A 20,013-nucleotide genomic window follows, 5' to 3' on the forward strand; every position below is an offset into this window, starting at 1 on the left:
ACCATTTGGGATAACAAATGGGGTACGACAGGGCTGTCCCCTCTCCCCGGTGCTGTTCAATCTCTGTCTGGAATCATTAATCAGGAGTATACAATTGGATTCTCAGATAAAAGGTATTGAAGTGGGAAATGAAGAAGTTAAGATAATAGCCTATGCGGACGACATACTCTTAACTTTGTCTGAGCCTAAAAGTTCATTGGAAAAATGTTTGAGCTTATTTGTCGAATATAGTAAAGAAACGAACTACAAACTAAATCGACAAAAAACATATGTTTTGGACTTGGGCTGTTCGTCACAGACAAAAGAAGCTATCAAAGAGTACTCCGGGTTCCAATGGGAAAAAAAATCGATCAGATATCTGGGGGTGAATGTATGCGCACACTCACAGGATCTGTACAACTGTAATTTTGGGAATATTTTGAGTGAAAGTAAAGTGGCATTACAAAATTGGGATCGCTCAATTTTTAATATTATGGGAAGAATTGCGATTATTAAGATGATGATCTTACCGAAGATGCTGTTCCGATTGCAGTGTGTGCCTATATCCCTCCCCGGTAGATGGTTTGAGGAATGTAGCGCCATATTACAAAAATTCATTTGGTCTAGGACTCGGCGCAGATTGTCGTACTCCATGATCTCGAGAGGTAAGAGGTACGGGGGTTTGGCTGCTCCGGATATATACAGATACTATGTGGGTATTCACTTGCTACGGGTATTAGAACTGAGAATTGATGATAATAGTAGAACTTGGGTAAGACTGGAGGGTGACGATCTGCGCCGTGAGTCATTTGAGTCATGGGTACCACAAAAAATTAAACGAGCTGTTCTATCTACCTCGCATCCATTGTTGACACCGTCATTAGAAATCTTTTCGGGGATAATTAAGCAATGGAACCTTAGTGAAGGTCCTTCCCCGATGATGACTCTTGCAGCTGACCCGGATTTTGCTCCAGCTAAGGACAGAGCTTGGTGTAGGGCCAATAAACTAGATACAGATATGAGATTTATTCACATTATAGGTTGTAAAAAACTAAATATCATATCGGTCCTAGATAGAGGGGAGTTAACAGCCTTTAGCAAAGTACAACTCCTTAGTTTCTGGAGAGAGTATATAAGGAAACACGTAGCGTTAAGACAGGATATAAACACATATGAACAGTGGTTCTTGAGAAAATTTAGACCACCAAAGGCGCTATCAAAGATCAATAATTTACTAGATGAGATCTCACATAGGACATTGCCCGCATATGTGACCAAATGGGAAAAAGAGGTAGGCCTAAAACTGGATAAGAGGTTATGGGATAAGATCTTCCACTCAATTTGGATTACTTCAGATACAAGTACTCAATTAACGCAATACAAACTCATAACGAGATGGTATCTTACACCGGCAAGGATGGCAAGTAGTGGCCTAATAGCAAATGATCTATGTTGGAAGTGTACTAATCAACGCGGTACTTTGGTACATATGATGTGGGAATGTCCTATAGTGAGGAATTTTTGGATGGAGGTAGAACATTTTTTAAAAAACAAATTTACTAAGCAATTAACCATCGATATAATGGGGGCGCTGTTTGGAGTACTGGATGGAGCTCAAGGATTGGGTCAGGTGTGGGAGTCATTGTTGATCCTGGGAACAGCAGTTGCGAGGAAACTTATTATAAAATTATGAAAAACACAAGGAGCACCATCGGTTCAGGAATGGGTATCTGAGATGACAGCAATTTTGGAGGATGAAATAGGTAATGAGGTGGTAGAAGAAGCAGAAGATAGAATACAACCTACTTGTAGAATAGGGAAAGAAATGTGTATACTATGGAATAGTAGGTTATAATTTGAATTTAATGATGGAAGAGGCCAGTCCCTGAATAAATGGATAGTTGGATGGGGTGAATGTATAGGTAAATGGTGAATGGATGTGGTAAGAGGAATGAAGTAGGAGGTGGAAGAAGGGGTGGGAGTTATCTATTGCCTTATGTGTCCATTTGCTACGGCAAAGGAAGCAATAGGCCCTTGTAGCTAGTAATGAAGTGCGGACAGGAATAAGATGGGGGGTCTAAAACAGGTTTCGGGCGGTAGAGGGGAGGGGTGGGATTGGATTCAGAGGACCTAGTGTTTGTTTTTTGTTTTTTAGCTTAGTCGATTATATAATAAAGATGTTAACGCAAACTATGATGCAAATTACTCCCAACTACAGGAGGTCTCTGATGAAGCCAAGTTAACAGGTTGGGACATGGCTTTTGTTGAGCTGCTGATTGTTTGCAAAAAAAAAAAAAGGAAAGGAAAAGAAGAAGGAGAAGGAAAAAAAGGAAGGAAAAAAAAAAAAATTTACACCCAAGACCATGCAGAGGATCCTTAAAGCGGTATTGTCACCATAAAAATAAAATTTCAACAGCAACTGGTCTGAGTGTATTAAGTGATAAAGATGCTAATCCTGTATTCAAAACTTTTTCTGCTGTTATGAGTTGGAGTTATATACCTTAGGAGCACTGGCTCTTTAGTAGTCGGTGCCAAAGAATTGCATGCTGTGAGTTCTTTTTATCTATACTATATACCTCCTCTTCCCTTTATTTCCCTGCCTGCTGCTTATCTGAAACCTGATCCCCTACTCACTTGTGTATACAAGCAAGGCTGAGGTGACTCAGTGATTGGAGGAGACAAGAAAAAAAGTAAAGGGCAGAAATGACATTACGAGTTAGCCTTAACTGTGGGCAAAAGACATGGCCCCCACCAGGAACAGAATTCTCGTCATTTACTATATAATATTCACTAAAATCCAAATGTGGACAGTACAATACATGTGTTATGTAAGTAGATAAAGTATTTATCTACTTATATATAAGTTTTTTTCCCTGGCATAGTATGGCTGATACTACTGCTTTAAAGAGAATCCGAGGTGGGTTCTAAGAATTCTAATAGAAGACAGAGGTTGGCTGTGCATATAATCACCAGCCTCTGTTGCTATATATCGTCCCTCCAGGGCCCCCCTGCGCTCTGCTCTACCCCCATAAATCGCAGCCGCGCTGTCGACACGCAGCGTGTCACCACTCACCAGCCGACTGTTTACAATTGCCTATCAATCTCCGCCGCTCCTCCGCCTCCTCCATAGCTCCAGTCCCCGCCCCTGTCCCTTCCCACCCCTGATGAGTCATGTGTTTGTGACGAAATCAATAGGGCGGAGCTACGAACGGCATGCTTGAGACACTACAGACCAGAGGAGGAAGCTGGAGGGTCTCCACACAGAGGGATTGAGAATACTTGCTGGCCAGACCGGGAGGCCAGACAGGGGAGAGCCCGTGGCAAAAACTCTAAAGCTGGCCATACACTGGCTCGATTTGTGCCCGTTGCGACAGCAGATTCGATCACTGGGATCGAATCTGCTGCCCATCGTTTGCGCTAAACGCACCCGCCGATCCGATTTCCTCCCGAAATCGGATCGGTCCGTCGATCGCGGCGTGTGGGAAATTACCGTCGATCGCCCGCGGGTAGGGAGCGCGTCGTTAGCGGCGGCCGATCCAATCAAGTATACATTACCTGACGCTGGCTCCCGGGCATCTTCTCCGCGCTGCACTGCTCTGTTCCTGCTTCCATCCCAGCGTACATGAACTTCCTGTGTCACTCCAGTGACCATTGAAGTTCATATGGAGGGCGCTCTATTTGAACTTCCTGGTCACGGAGTGACACAGTGTACACTGGGATGCGGTGCGGGATGCGATGCAGCGCGGAGAAGAGGACCCGGAGCCAGCTTCAGGTAATGTATATGGGGGGGGGGGGCGGGGGACAGGCGGCAGGAGCAGCTCAACAGATTGTGATCGGTTTCAGCCTGAAACCGATTCACAATCTTTTTGCAGTAAAGGCAGCCATACGATCCCTCTCTGATCAGATTCGATCAGATAGGGATCTGTCAGTTGGTCGATCTAATGGCAAATCGACCAGTGTATGGCTACCTTAAGCTTTCAAACTCTGCAATATCTGTAAGTGCAAACCTGGAATAAATTTTAAAGTTTTTATACAGTATTGCACTATGAGCGTTATTTTTTTCATTCTGAGGAAATGCTAAGGTGCAAGTATTGGGTCTCAATCTGCATATGGTGACTGCTGCAAGGGTGGAACGGATCGTTCAGGCGAGGGGAGCCTTGAATGCCCCACATGCGCATCTGACCATTGTGATTTGTGGTCCAACAAACTTGGTGAGCCGCTCTCCATTAGGTGTTGGTGGTGGGAGTGACACACTGTTTACTACGCAGCGCTGGTCAAGTTTATGTGGATATATCCCATTGTATGCCTTTCCCATTTAGTGCCCCTTCTCCATGTGATCCCCTTCTCTCCCAGGATTACCTTAGTGTGTTTTCTACCCTTTTTCCCTGAACCAGAGAAAAAAGATTGCATTTGGTACACAAGACTAGACATGGATTAAAAAGAATCTTTTTTTTCCAGGTGTCAGCTTTTAACAGGAATGGAAAAGGAGAACTAATTTACTCCTATGCTTATTCCCGCTGAAGAGCACTGAGCTTTTCGACTGCACCATAGATAACCCCTTAGGGCTGTCTCCACATCTGTGATGGTAGGTACCCACACATCCTCCTGGGAGCCAGTGGTGGGGTTAACCCTTAGTCCTAGTTGATTGTATTGCAAAGCTTCTTGGTATCAAAAGAATGAATACTAGAAAAGAACAGAAAATTGCTAGAAAAAGATGATACAGACAAAGTGCTTGGAAATGTAAAATAAAGTAGGTGAAGGTAGAAATTACCATTGTGTTAAATCCAAGCCCTTAAATGTATTAATTATCTGAGTATTTAAAGGACAGATGCAAGATAATTAAAAAACAAAAAATCTACTTACCTGGGGAATCCTCCAGCCCCTGGCAGCTTTCCTGTGCCACAGCTCTGCTCCCAGCCGGTGGCCCGGGGGTCCCATCTGGTGCAAATGCCGACGGGCATCTACTGCTCCTGCACGAGATCCACTCGCGATCGTGCTGACGTTATCTTAAGTGTTTGGCGCAGAACTACTGTGCCTGTGCAGTTCACTCCAGACCATTTCAGCGCGGCCCCGAGCAGCTCTTGCGCAGGCGCAGTAGATGCTGATCTGTTAGGTTGACATATGCACTAGAGGGGACCCCAGGCCACTGCCTGGGAGCAAAGTTGTGGCGAGGGCACAGGATGGCTGCCAGAGGCTGGAGGAAACCCCGAGTAAGTAGATTTTTGTTTTTTTTAATTACCTCGGACCTTCCCTTTAAACAGCATCCATGGAGATGGACCAAGTCTATGTATATTGCCTATGTCTATCCTTGCCTGTGAGAATAATTTCCTCCATTCATTTCAGTTTCACCATGACAGAAGGAAATACTGATTAGCTGATTAAGAACGATAAGTAATTTGCAGTGCAGCCATTGATCTATTATAATTAAAAAATGTTCTAATAAGTCTAAAATCGGAAATAGTCCCAACCCTGACGTCCCTTTACAATTTTATCCTAGATAAAAGACTGTTCCCCCCAGCTAGCAATGAAGCGTTTATAAAGGTGATACCAAAAAAAGATAAAGATTTATTTGATCCTGGTTCATATCGGCCCATTTCTCTTTTAAACTGTGACTTCAAAATCTTGTCCAAAATCTTAGCTGACCGCCTAGCAGATATCCTTCCTAGGATTATTAACATCTCTCAGGTGGGGTTTATTCGTGGGCGTTCAGCAGTAATGAATATTAGAAGGGTTCTAGCAGTATTGGAAAATCATAGGCTGGTGGGGCCTTCTCGGGGTCCGGGGGCGATTTTGTCCCTGGACGCCGAGAAGGCCTTTGACAGTATAGATTGGAACTGGCTAGATCTGGTGATGCAACAGATGGGATTCAGTGGATCATTCTTAAACTATGTACACCTAATGTACACGTCCCCAATTGCTCGTTTGGTCATAGGGCCCACAGCCTCGCCTACTTTCCCTTTGAAGAGGGGGACGAGGCAGGGCTTCCCCCTGTCACCCCTCCTATTTAATCTGGCCATAGAGCCATTGGCAGAGTATTTTAGGTCAAGTGGGTTATTCAAGGGTATACGTATTGGGATACAGGAAGTTAAATGCTCTCTCTTCGCAGACGACATACTACTTTATCTGGGCAGCCCGGAACATGATCTAGACAATGTCTTTAAGCTCTTAGATAATTTCCGTATGATATCAGGATTGGCCATCAATAGATCTAAATCGGTCATTATGTTTCTAGCAGGCCCTACTGGCTCTGGAAAGGGTCTAGAAAAAGCCAACTCCCTGGGCATCTTCATAGCTCGGAGCTACTTCCAATATTTGGGAATTAAAATTCCAAGACTACCCGCACAGTTATACAAACTTAACATCGCTCCCATTGTAGATAAGGTTGTGTTAGAACTGTTGGGCTGGGAAAATTTGCCCCTTTCTCTACTAGGTCGGAGCCACCTGATAAAAATGATAAGTTTTGGGAGACTACTGTACCCGATACAAACATTGCCTTTACTGATCAAACACAAAGATAATCAACGACTGATAGCAGCATTTAAAAGGTTTCTTTGGCAGGGGAAGAAGGCAAGGATCCCGCTTCGACTTCTACAAAATCCCATAGAAAAGATGGGAGTCAACTTCCCTAACATTCGTGCCTACAACCTTGCAGCGATTCTAAGACATGTCAGAGACTGGCTAGGAAACAGACAATCAGTTACCAATACCCAGCTAGAAGAGGAGATGGTCAAACCATGGTCTCTTGCTGGAGTTTTGCATACTAAACTCTCACACCTTCCCTGGCACATTAAGAACAATGTAATTCTCCGAGACACGTGTATAGCCTGGTGGGAATTCCGCTAATTTCTAGGTCTCCCAGGCCTTTTATCCCCTCTTGCGCCCCTTTGGTCGTCTCCTGATTTTCCAGGCGGGAGATGGAATGCTATGGCAACCTATTGGAGAACTAAAGGTATAACTCATTTGGCCCAAATAACAGGCCCCAATGGGAGAATACTTGATTTTGATTCTATAAAAGCGCAATTTAAGTTGACAGATTCGCAATGTTTCTTACATCACCAGATTAGAACCTATGTTTCCCACACTTTGGGAGGTTCCCCTATGCCTGATCACAGGGGGCTGTTGAAAGTTCTGGGCAATTTGAAAGATCACAGGTCTATATCTGAGTTATATTCTGACTTGCGCTCTTTCAAGATTAAACTCCCAACAAAAACATATTTAAGGTTTTGGGCGGATTCTCTGGGATGTGATGTAGATGACTTAAGTAAAGCAATGGAGATGGGTTGGTTAGACATGAAAAGGGTGGTAAAGGGGGAAACTTGGAGGGAGATGCAGTTGAAAATTATGACAAAAGGTTATTATGCCTTTAATTTCAAGCACCTCCCTCCGAATTCCACCTATCTTACTCATTGCCCGAAATGTAACTTGCAGCTTCCGGATTTGGCTCATTTACTATGGAAGTGCCCTCAGATTGAACGATTTTGGAAAAAGGTAGAACAAATGTGCTCTATAATAACTTCAAAGAAAAGATCTCTGACTTTTTGGGAGGCCCTGTTTCACGCTAGCAACCCCCTAGCTAAGAAATATTAAACCTATAGAACACTTTATTTTTGTGGCAGCAAAAAAATGTATAATGACTCAATGGGTTCATTCTCTCCCCCATCCCATAAACAACTGGTAGACACAATGCATACCTTAATGTACATTGCCAAATTTGATGCAGAGCAACATAAGACCAAGGCAACTGCCAAATTTTTCAAACTCTGGGGACATTTCATTAAGAAATACGTTCCGAGAACGCAATTGTATAATATTATGCAACCCTTCAAATGGACGAGGTGGTACCTACTTGGACGTATAGCCGGAAATCTGGGTATATTTGATGTGGGAGACTAGGATCAATGTAGCATTCCTACTTATTTCCAAATAAACTACTTGGGGGATGAAGCAATATTTATTGATTTCCTTACTGGAATTTGGGGCCTTGGTCTTATTCAGGCTTATTTAGGCCTCTGTTCTGGGTTCTGGACGCCTGCGGTATCAGACTAGAAATAGTTTAGTGGTTTCCTGCTAATGGCTCCCTCAGGTTGAGGTTCTGCCATCTACAGGTTAGTTAAAAGGGAAAAAAATTACTTAAAAGTGGACTGATCTTTGTTTCCATGTAGTGTTATCTATCAGATTAGCCGCTCTAAGAAACAATTTTTCTATATGTCTCAAGTTTATACTGTTCTACTGTTTTGATCATTCGCACTATGTGAACGGATAATTATTTTTATTGTACTGCTTGTATTTCAGTCTAATAAAAAATTTGTTAAAAAAAAAAAATGTTCTAATGATGCAGTTATGAAGAGTGGGAAGGCTGACAAAGATTATTGGTATCAAAAAAATGAGTCCTAGAAAAGAACAGAATATTGCTAGAAAAAGAAGATACAAAGTGCTTGGAAACCTAAAACAAAAGGTAGTAGAAGGGAGAAATTAACCTTGTGCTAAGTCTAAGCCCTCAATTTTTCTATTCATCTGAGCTGGAGTTGATTATTGAACATAGTATTAAGCTGTAGTGTTTTTGACTAGACAGGAAGAGGTGATAGAAAGAGCCTTTGTTAAGGTTTAGGTAATAATAATTAAAAATAAATAAATACTAATGATTAATAAGTTAATAATATTACATGTACATCTATTATAATTTAAAAAAATGTTCTTATGGATGCAGTTATGGAGAGTGGGCTTGGGCTGGACCACTTCCCTTGTGTCGCACAGTAGCTACTGTGGCATGTCTCATAGACATTAATGGCCACTGGGACGAGCTGCAAGGGAGAGTCCCGCGATGGTGTGCAGCAAGTATGAAAGGGGCCTTAAAGGGACTCCGAGCTCTGAAAAAAAAGGAAAGTTGTACTCCCCAGGGGCTTTTTCCAGCCCAGTGCTGGTCGGGAGGTCCCACGCCGGCGTCCTGGCTCCTCTCCTTCTCCCCGCTCCGGAATGGCTGGCAGGCCGCAGCCCGGGCGACACTCTCCCGAGTGTCGGGCTGCTTCTTCCGCATATGACGCGGATTACGTCACACGCCGGCCGCCTCACGTCATCACGGCGGCCGGCGTGAAAGTACTGCGCATGTGCCTTTTGAATAAGGCAGTACTCAAACAGCTGAATTTCGGATTACGACAAACAATTTATTTGCCCACAGACTACCAGGAGAAAGATAATAATTACTGGGGTACGTGAAAAATATTGTTTTATTTCTTTTTTTTGTAACTTGACTTTAATGTATTTTTTACCTTCTGATTTGGTATTTATGTCATTAAAAGCAGAAAGTACAAGATAAAAAATATTGAACAAAAGGTAAAAAAGACTGTTTTTGAATTACTGTACATTTTTGTGTCATTTAAGGATTTCATGATGAGAGATTTTGATTGTAAAACTGCTTGGTGAATTAAGCCTAGAAGGTTTTGCTAAATAGATTTATACATGTTAAATTATTGCTATACACATTAGTATTTACAGGAAGTAGCTTAGATTTTCAGTGAATGCACATGTATATTTTGAAGTGTCCAAATTCAGCGTAAGTGTTTAATATTGTAGATCATATTTCATTCTTGTGAAAAAAATAAAAAATCTAAATCATTTCCATGTAGTAAATACTTACTTGCTGAAACTAGGAGAATGGTACCTTTTCCGAACACAAATCTTGCACGGGCTCCTCCTGAAAGCACAGTGAAATGGTTCTTGACAAAATCTATGGTGTGCATTAATCAAATACACTGGCTGCTTCATTACTGCCTGTTTCAAAATTACAATTTATTTTATAACAAGTAAGATTATAGCTGCAATCACATTATTATTACCTTTACTTTAGTGCTGCATTATCTTTGGGAATACTTAATTTATGTGATCCTAAGGACTATATAGGCTTGTTTACATGGTTAACCTATGTGTTTTTCTCTTTCTTGAAAGCTATATGCACACACACTATATAAAAGTTGGTGTAAAAGTCTGATGAAGTACAGATTTCGCCTTATCGGGCGACAATCATTGTGAAAAAAATTTAACCAAACAGCAACACCGATATCAGACATTTTTGCCTGATTCATCCAGAAGATCAGATATTGTGCAGTGTACAATTTCGTTTAAATGATGCTGTTCTACAGAATGTGCACGTGTTGTGCGTAGTGTTGCTTCTGCTTGCGTACACAGTATATACATAAGTTGGTCCTTTGCAGTATCAGTGTGTGGACAACGTGCAGACTCGTCTTTGTCACCGGTAGTGGTTTCCGCAATGAAGGCCGTTTGTTTGCAATGACCTTTGTATAGCATGCGGGCAGACCTTAAGCTACTGCATTTTGGATTACATGGATAGAATGCATTAACTAAAGTAAATTTCACTTTACCCGTTCCCACTTCAAATGTATCCAGTCAGCTTCATAAACATGTATGTTTTTAATTTTTCCTTGAATTTGGTTGGGTACTTAAAACTAAAATGAGGAAAGTAAAAGTTGTTTTCCTCCATATAGCAGGCTTCATGTTTCCTAAGCAATAGTTTTGTGTTCATTCTGTGTTTGTGGGTGCAAAATTTTTTTTTACACAATTATCTTTAGTTATATCTTTATAAGGCAGTAAAAATAAAGACGTATATACTGCAGAGCAGATTTCATATTCCTGTGTATGTGTGACCTTATAAATACCCCTGGAAGAATTGGTGGTTGTTACAGTCATAATAACAGTTTGACGTTTTATCAAGTAGCACATCCTATATTAACCACTTCACCACTGAGGGGTTTTACCCCCTGAGCACCAGAGCAATTTTCACCTTTCAGCGCTCCTTCCATTCATTCGTCTATAACTTTATTATTACTTATCGCAATGAAATGAACTATATCTTGTTTTTTTCGCCACCAATTAGGCTTTCTTTAGGTGGGACATTATGCCAAGAATTATTTTTTTCTAAATGTGTTTTAATGGGAAAATAGGAAAAATGTGGGGAAAAAAATAATTATTTTTCAGTTTTCGGCCATTATAGTTTTTAAATAATGCATGCTACTGTAATTAAAACCCATGAAACGTATTTGCCCTTTTGTCCCGGTTATAAAACCATTTAAATTATGTCCCTATCACAATGTTTGGCGCCAATATTTTATTTGGAAATAAAGGTGCATTTTTTTCAGTTTTGCGTCCATCCCTAATTACAAGCCCATAGTTTATAAAGTAACAGTGTTATACCCTCTTGACATAAATATTTAAAAAGTTCAGTCCCTAAGGTAACTATTTATGTATTTTTTTTAATTGTAAATTTTTTATTTTTTTTTTAATTACAAAAAAAAAAAAATGGGGAGTGTGGGAGGTAATGAGTTAATTTTATGTGTAAAAGTCATTTATTTGTATGTGAAAAATGTGTAGGGTGTAGTTTACTATTCGGCCACAAGATGGCCACAGTAACTTTTTGTTTTAATGCGACCTCCAAGCTTCCTTCCGGAAGCTTGGAGGAAGTATAATGAGCATGGACACGTGAGTTTTTTCTCACAATGATCGAGCTGCCCATAGGAGAGCAGCTGATCATTGCGGGGCTTAGATCAACGAACGGGAATGGATTTTCCCGTTCATTGATCTCTGGGCGAGCGGGCGCCGGCGGTTTTACTAGCGGCGGGCGGCGTGTTTACGAGCGGGAGCGCGGGCAGCGTCGGGAACGCGGAAAGTACGTGTTTCTCCGTCCCTGGTTTTTAAAGGATGGAAAAAGGGGCGGAGAAATACGTACGCGCGGGGGTAAAGTGGTTAATAGTAACTAGGGCTTACCTAATATTTGTTATCTGCACCAAGGTTGCAGGCCAGAAATGGCCCATCTGGAAGAGCACATGTAATAAGTTGGAATGCTACAATAGTAACTTTTACTTCTATTGTAAAAAAAATAAAAAGGCACCAACAGTAATGAAATATGCCTAAAAAAATAATATAAAAACTTACTTTGCAACCGTTTGGTTCGTTAATAATGTAAGAAACCTCATTATTTGCTTTTCTTTCCTAGTCCAGGTTTTCTTTGTTGCACTTCAGTGTATGTCAGTTTATCGAGTTGCACCATAATATTTAACCTTTTTTTGTGTTCTCAAGCTGTGTATTTGTATATATTACTATAGAGTGTGTATTGGAGGAGACTGCTGACCTACTTTTATCAATTGTATCTGACCTGCTTTTCTCATTTTTCACCTGTTCTTTAGTTTGCTACAGAAAATGTGTAGTTCAACTTTTTAATCAGTTGTGACTTTTCTTTGCCCTTTTTTAAGTCAATGTTCTGCGTGTTTTTTTTTCACTTTAATAATCATGTAAAAGTATGTATAGAGAAGAAGAAGTTGATAACACATACAACACATACAAGGAAAATTGGATGTTGGTCACATACTCAACATAAATATGCAGTGAATATGCAGTGATATGAACAGGGCCGGATTTGTACTTTTCGCCGCCCAAGGCCCACTATCAAAAGCCACCCCCCCCCCCCTCCCTCCTGACCAGCAGCATTGCAGGTGCCGGTGTTCCTCAATGCCTCCGAACGGAACTCAGATTTAAACTGTTGCGCATGTGTGTGTGTCAGGGGGAGATATTTACTAACCCTTGTCACTGCTTGTGTGGATTCTCCAGCTACTTCCTCCTTCAGTCAGGTGGATGTAACTGGAGAGCTGCAACGCAACATGAAGGGCAGCGCACAGAGGCAGCGGCAAGGGTGAGTTAAGCCCCTCCTGCTGCCATGCACAATTATGAGATCTGTTTGTTATCTGTTATTTGAGATCTGTTCAGAAGCATTCAGAACACCAGTACCAATCAGAACACTCATCCCTACTCCCAACAAAGGAAAACAATGAGCTTCAGTTAGTGTGATTTTAAATCATACCTGAGACGGGAAAAATATCTATTTTACTTACCTGGGGCTTCTTTCAGCCCCCACCGTAGCCTTACAGATCCCTCTGTTGTGTCACTATCCCCCTCTGAAAGATCGCCAGTCGTGGGCTACAGCGCATGCATCTCCTTGTTTGTGCTCCCATGACTGGGAGCATTCTGCTCATGCACAGAATGATCCAGGCTGTGGGAGCACGACTGAATAGGTGCACAGCCTGGGTTGCATGCGCAGTAGCCCATGACTGGTCTAGCGGGCAAGCTTTTGGAAGGGGACAGCGGGACAAAGAAATGGACCAGAAGGACCTGTAAGGCTACAAGGGGTTGAAAGAAACCCCAGGTAAGTAAAATAGAACTTTTCCCCCCTGTTTAACCACTTTCCCCACTGCTACAGTATATCTACGTCAGCTGTGGCACCCTCCATGCCACAGCGACATAGATATACTGACCTCCTTGCAGCCCTGCTGTGCACGGTCGGGTGCGCTGCAGAGTGCACCCTCCGGCACTGTCAGCTGCATTACTAATTGGTGGAAGGGAACATGTTCCCTTTTGGCCAATTAGTCCACCCCCCTCCCATGAACGATCGCCGCAGTAGTGAACTGTAGCGATCCTTCATCTGTCCCTCTCGCCGCACAAATAGTTAATAAAAATGCACAAGCAAGCAGCCACACTCACCTACCTCGGTCCTGCGATGATCCTGAAGCCTGAAGCCTGATCCTCCGATCACCGCTCTGAAGTCAGCCGCATATTGCCGGAAACCCGGGTCCCGGCTTGATGACATCATCAAGCCGGGACCTGGGTTACCGGCAATATGCGGCTGGCTGCAGAGCGGTGATCGGAGGATCAGGCTTCAGGATCGTCGCAGGACCGAGGTAGGTGAGTGTGGCTGCTTGCTTGTGCATTTTTTTTAACTATTTCTGCACGGAGGGGGCTGCCTGGTGGTGGTGGGGGGGGGGATCTGGCTATGGATTCTTGGGGGGAGGGGGGGATATGCAAAGGGGGGTATACAAAGTTACTGGGGGACATCTTATTAACAAGGTAAAGGGGAAGAGGCGCCCAGAGCAGATAAAATACGTTAAAAACAAATAAAATGAAAAAAGTGAGGTGGCTTACCTCAATGAAGACAAATTCACGTATTAATAGAATTTTATTGCACTGGCAACGCGTTTCGTGGGTGCATACCCACTTCCTCAGGCCAAATAGCAGTGCCTACAATCATCAGACAAGGCACTTAATGCCACAGCACTAACAGCATATCAAAAACATAACTCTACCTTTAACAAATAGTACAGACAACATTGTATAATGAGAATCAAAAAATAAATAACAGCATTCAAACAAATTTATGCATATAGAATTTGATTTCAACTACCAGAGGCAACTATCAGTGCCAGAGCAGTTACATGCAATTTAAATAAGGTTATAATATGCACACAAAATACATGACTGTAGTGCATTCAACGCTCAAATGCTTTGCATAAATTTGCATGCACGTGTAGCGGATATGGTTCCATTTAAACAAAAGTTATTTTAGTACATGAGGTCATGCTAAAATATGTGCATAATACACAAGTATAAAAGCTAATGCTATAGGATCGCATAAAAAATATATATAAAAGATTAAACATTAAATCTCATAGACTAGGCATACTACACATTAAACAAATGCAGCTGCACTGGAGTAGGTCCCCAGTGTAATACTGCTTATAAAAATAGCATGTCATTAATAAATAAGAACAAAAACATGTGCCTAAAGATAAATGTGCTAAATGGTCCTGTAATGTATGGTTCCAGGGAGGGCTGCATGAATGGAACACTCCAAAAGGGTAAAAGGGGACAGAGCAGTGTGCATCATATCAACAGGATTGGTAAATGCACCATATAAACAGCATTCTGTGGTATGTGCTGCACTGTATAAATGACAGTCTGCGTGACGTAAATGCTTACATAGAATGTTTAGTATAGGGAAAAGGGTATATGTTGTGCTGTATAAACAGCACTCTGTATAAAAAGAGATTAGCATGGCAGTGGAAGGGGATAAACACTGTGGTAATAGTACTCTATGCCCATAGGACAATATAAATGTAGTAGGAGCATAACAACATAAGAGGGAGCAAGTTGATTAATTAAGCAAGTACATTTCTTACCTAATAGTGCTTGTAGCCACAAATAAGGCGCCTCTATTTTTCCAGGTAGTGGTGCCTCTCCTAAATAGCTTTGGATTTAATCAGCAGCTGTCTCAGATCAGAGGCAGACTGCTGTGATTGGATAGTGTCATGGTGTCTGCCTCTGATCTGAGACAGCTGCTGATTAAATCCAAAGCTATTTAGGAGAGGCACCACTACCTGGAAAAATAGAGGCGCCTTATTTGTGGCTACAAGCACTATTAGGTAAGAAATGTACTTGCTTAATTAATCAACTTGCTCCCTCTTATGTTGTTATGCTCCTACTACATTTATATTGTCCTATGGGCATAGAGTACTATTACCACAGTGTTTATCCCCTTCCACTGCCATGCTAATCTCTTTTTATACAGAATGCTGTTTATACAGCACAACATATACCCTTTTCCCTATACTAAACATTCTATGTAAGCATTTACGTCACGCAGAGTGTCATTTATACAGTGCAGCACATACCACAGAATGCTGTTTATATGGTGCATTTACCAATCCTGTTGTTGATATGATGCACACCGCTCTGTCCCCTTTTACCCTTTTGGAGTGTTCCATTCATGCAGCCCTCCCTGGAACCATACATTACAGGACCATATAGCACATTTATCTTTAGGCACATGTTTTTGTTCTTATTTATTAATGACATGCTATTTTTATAAGCAGTATTACACTGGGGACCTACTCCAGTGCAGCTGCATTTGTTTAATGTGTAGTATGCCTAGTCTATGAGATTTAATGTTTAATCTTTTATATATATTTTTTATGCGATCCTATAGCATTAGCTTTTATACTTGTGTATTATGCACATATTTTAGCATGACCTCATGTACTAAAATAACTTTTGTTTAAATGGAACCATATCCGCTACACGTGCATGCAAATTTATGCAAAGCATTTGAGCGTTGAATGCACTACAGTCATGTATTTTGTGTGCATATTATAACCTTATTTAAATTGCATGTAACTGCTCTGGCACTGATAGTTGCCTCTGGTAGTTGAAATCAAATTCTATATGCATAAATTTGTTTGAATGCTGTTATTTATTTATTTTTTGATTCTCATTATACAATGTTGTCTGTACTATTTGTTAAAGGTAGAGTTATGTTTTTGATATGCTGTTAGTGCTGTGGCATTAAGCGCCTTGTCTGATGATTGTAGGCACTGCTATTTGGCCTGAGGAAGTGGGTATGCACCCACGAAACGCGTTGCCAGTGCAATAAAATTCTATTAATACGTGAATTTGTCTTCATTGAGGTAAGCCACCTCACTTTTTGCATTTCATTTGTTTTTAACGTATTTTATCTGCTCTGGGCGCCTCTTCCCCCTTTACCTTGTGCCTTCACCCTCCTTTTGGAGGGGGATCAACCCTCTTTGACCAGTTTAGGTCATTTGAGGTTTGCTTTTTATCAAGAGTACGACCATCACCAGCTCCGTCTGGTCACCCGAGTGAAGTCGGGGTTATACATCTCCACCTGCTTCTAGTGGTCGGTTGCCCTTCTGCAACCCACCTTTGTGAGTATAATACATTCGCATATTTTACATACTTCTGGTACTGTGACATACTGCACCATTTGGGCTCCTGTTGTCTCTGTGTTTTCTTCCTGCAGGGTGCAATTTTTATTATCCCTACTTTTTGTCCATCTTATTAACAAAGGGGAGGAGGGTTACAAATTTTGCACATCTGGGCACCTAGGGGGGGCCCATAACGTAATACTGGGGGCACATTTGGCTATAATGGCGGGCAGCACTAATCCTGGGGGTACATCTGGCTATAATGGGGTAATCCTGATCCCGGGGACACATCTGGCTATAAAGAAGGGCACTATTCCTGGGGGTGCATCTGTCAATCTATTCTAGGGGTGGCAAACACAGGGGACTCATCTGGCTATGCTGGGGGGGCTGATATTAGGGACACATCTGGCTGTACGGGGGGGTTGATACTGGGGACACATCTGGATATCTATACTGGGGCGACTTTAACTGGGGGCACCGTTTTTATGTCAATCGCAATTTTTATTTTTAAACAGAAATTGATCAAAATTGAGAAATAATGAATTTTTTTATTCCCCCCCCCCCTTTTCCCATTAAAATGCATAGAGGGGAACATTTTATTTGGGACCAAATACCCCCCAATGAAAGCTTAGTTTGTCTTGAAAAAAACGATATATAGATCATTTAAGTGGCACGAGTACAGGTGAAGTTATTGGTGATTAAACAGGGACACCGCTAAAGCGTAAGAACTGCTCTGGTCAATAAGGGGAAAACAAGGTCTGGATGCGAAGTGGTTAAGGACAAAAAGCCACTACCCTCCCAGCACTCACACATGCCATGCACAGGGTTCTTGCAGCTTAATGGGTATGCACAGCAGCTGCATTCTGGAATGTAGTGAGCATGCGCAGTTTGGCCACTCTCGGCTGTGGCTGCTGTGTGTACAGCTGAGTAGGAGGGTGATATCACAGGGCATGGAGTGGGTAGAGCATTAGAGGGCCACAGTGTGCCAACAGAGGGGACTACAGCAAATCAGAGTATGGGGAATAGTAAGATTTCCCCAGGGTGGGGGGAAGGGGAGGAGACACAGTAAGCATCACTAAGATAAATATTGTTATTTTAACATGCAGAAGAAGTTCTGTTTACTTACAGCTGGCTGAAGAAGGAAACACCTGAAAGCTGGAGGGCCATGCACAGCGCTGGCAGCAGTTACATTATTTTAATAGAGGCAAGTAGTTCTCTATGTCCTCTGATCCTGCTCACTGGGGCTCTCATGTAACCATCAGCCCCAGCGGCACTGCGAAACTCCCATCTGCTACAAACTCCTGTGAGCCAGGAGCTGTTGTCACATGGTGAAGTCACGTCATGTGACTTGATTGACAGCAGGCGTGGGGCTAAGAGATCCGCCTGTTGCCCACCACAAAACTAGAAGCTGGACTGGCCGTGACCCGAGCGAGAGTCAGCCTGCAGGCTCTCTTGCTCGCTCTGCTCCAGCCTCCAGCTTTACTTCATGCCACACATACTCATCATAGCCGGTAATCACAGCCGCCCCCACCTGACCTGCTGCTCACATGACAGAGTCAGTCACAGAGCAAAGCGGGGCGGGAAGCTGCGGACTTGATGAGACAGAGCGAGCGGCTTACGGGTGCATCATATTTATGAAGGGTGACAGGTGCAGTTAACCTGTCACCCACCCCACAGACTTTAAGTAATTTTGGTGCCCTAGTCCTGGGCTTTGGGGACCTTCCCACAAATCCGGCCCTGGATATGAAACAATAAGTGTGCACTTCAAAATTCCCATTATTGTATATTTTACACACTGGATTGTAATTTTTTTTTAAAAAAAGCAATGTTAGGCAAATGGTAATGTGAATGTACCAAAGTTTTATAATTATTTTTTTAAAAAGTCTCTTCCATTACCCCTCTTCCACCACCGGGTGGCGACACACCACGGACACTATCTTCTGAGCCCCGATCACATGTAATAACATGTAATCAGAAGTCAGAAGAGGTTGTCGGGAGTGTATTGCCGTGGTTGGATGAAGAGAGGAAGCCAGTCCAACGTCCGGAACAGGTAACTTTATAAACTCCCTGTGCCACTTAGCATACCCTGCCAAGCCTGCCAGTCTGGGGAAGGCACACTTATCCAGCAGCAGGAAAAATTTAGCCCTGCAGCCAAAAAAAGTTTTACTTTATATGGCTGCGAAAGGATTAAATGTTTGGCTTTTAATTTCTTTACCTTAAATGTCATGTTGAACTTTTAATTTGCCTTGGATGTGCTATCTTATCTTGTAATTCCAACACCAGATCTATCTTTACTTCACATACTAATTTATTGTATGAGTTATGAAGGGAACAAATACAAAAATACATAAAAGTTATGCATCAGGAACATCTGAAAGCATCAAAGGCAACTCTTATGTTTAAAACATGTACATATTTAAAATATGTTTTATTTTGATTTAAATGTAGACAGGAAGTAACTTAACAAATACAAAAACTCATACAAGTTATGCATTAGGAATATCTGAAAGCATCAAAGGAAACTCTTCTGTTTAAAACTCTTGTAAATATTTAAAACATGTTTATTCTAAATTAAATGTAGACAAGGAGTAACTTTGGATCCATGGCTGTGTACCTATTAGGACTGTTCAAAACAGAAAAGCTCACCCCCCTGGAATTGGGTGTGTGTGAATTCAGCGCTATCGGGCTGGATGGCTATGGGTGCTGAAATTCCACTATGCAGGGTTGTTTTGTTTGGGCTCTCAGTTACGCAATGCTCTTATTTGTAAACGAGCCTGGCAAATGTAATTTGTAAGTAATAAGTGAATTTGTGGATGGAAAAACAATAATGGTCAAAATAATAATAACAACGATGACACTAATAAGTAATACAATGATAAATATCAAAATGCCTTCTCGAAAATGAATGAATGAATTAAAGTGTTTATTACATTATTTTACAATATTACCTGATGAGGCTGTGTCTGCTTCTTTAAAGAGTAACTGTCAGGCTGCAAAAGCTAATTTAAGCCTCTATTCTCCTGTGTTAAACTGTTCAGAAGGAAGCCAAAAAGGCAATACTGAAGTTAAAAATCTCTCTTACTGTGACGTGTGCTGAACAGCAAGGCTGTTATTCCCAAGCTCTGTAAGGAGGCCGGCAGGACGCATAACAGATACTGCAAAGAATTCTGGGGCTGCTTCTCCCCAGTGCACTACTTTGGGTCATCCCCTTCATTTCCCTATCACGCCCTAAGACTTCTTCACAGGGTCATGTTACAGCAGCTTCTAACAGCAGCAGCCTAAACTCACAGCACTGAAAAATCACAGGACACATGTTCCATTAGAGTATACTGCATGAGTCTGCTATTGTTCCTAGCCACATGGCTAATTAATATTCACTGCACAGTAGTGTTGTCCATTAGGATCTTTTTTGTGAGTCGAATCATCAGGAAGCAGGGAGGATATGACATCACAATTGGCTTCACAGGAGACAGACAAA

General features: G+C 41.9%; 1 gene segment (V, D, J or C); it reads left to right on the forward strand.

Moving 5' to 3' along the window:
* The window catches only part of LOC137528857 (T cell receptor delta constant-like), a 348,846-nt gene that overhangs the window by 86,654 nt on the left and 242,179 nt on the right, over positions 1-20,013 (forward strand).

This window comes from Hyperolius riggenbachi, chromosome 1, assembly GCF_040937935.1.
Source record: "Hyperolius riggenbachi isolate aHypRig1 chromosome 1, aHypRig1.pri, whole genome shotgun sequence".
NCBI lineage: Eukaryota > Metazoa > Chordata > Amphibia > Anura > Hyperoliidae > Hyperolius > Hyperolius riggenbachi.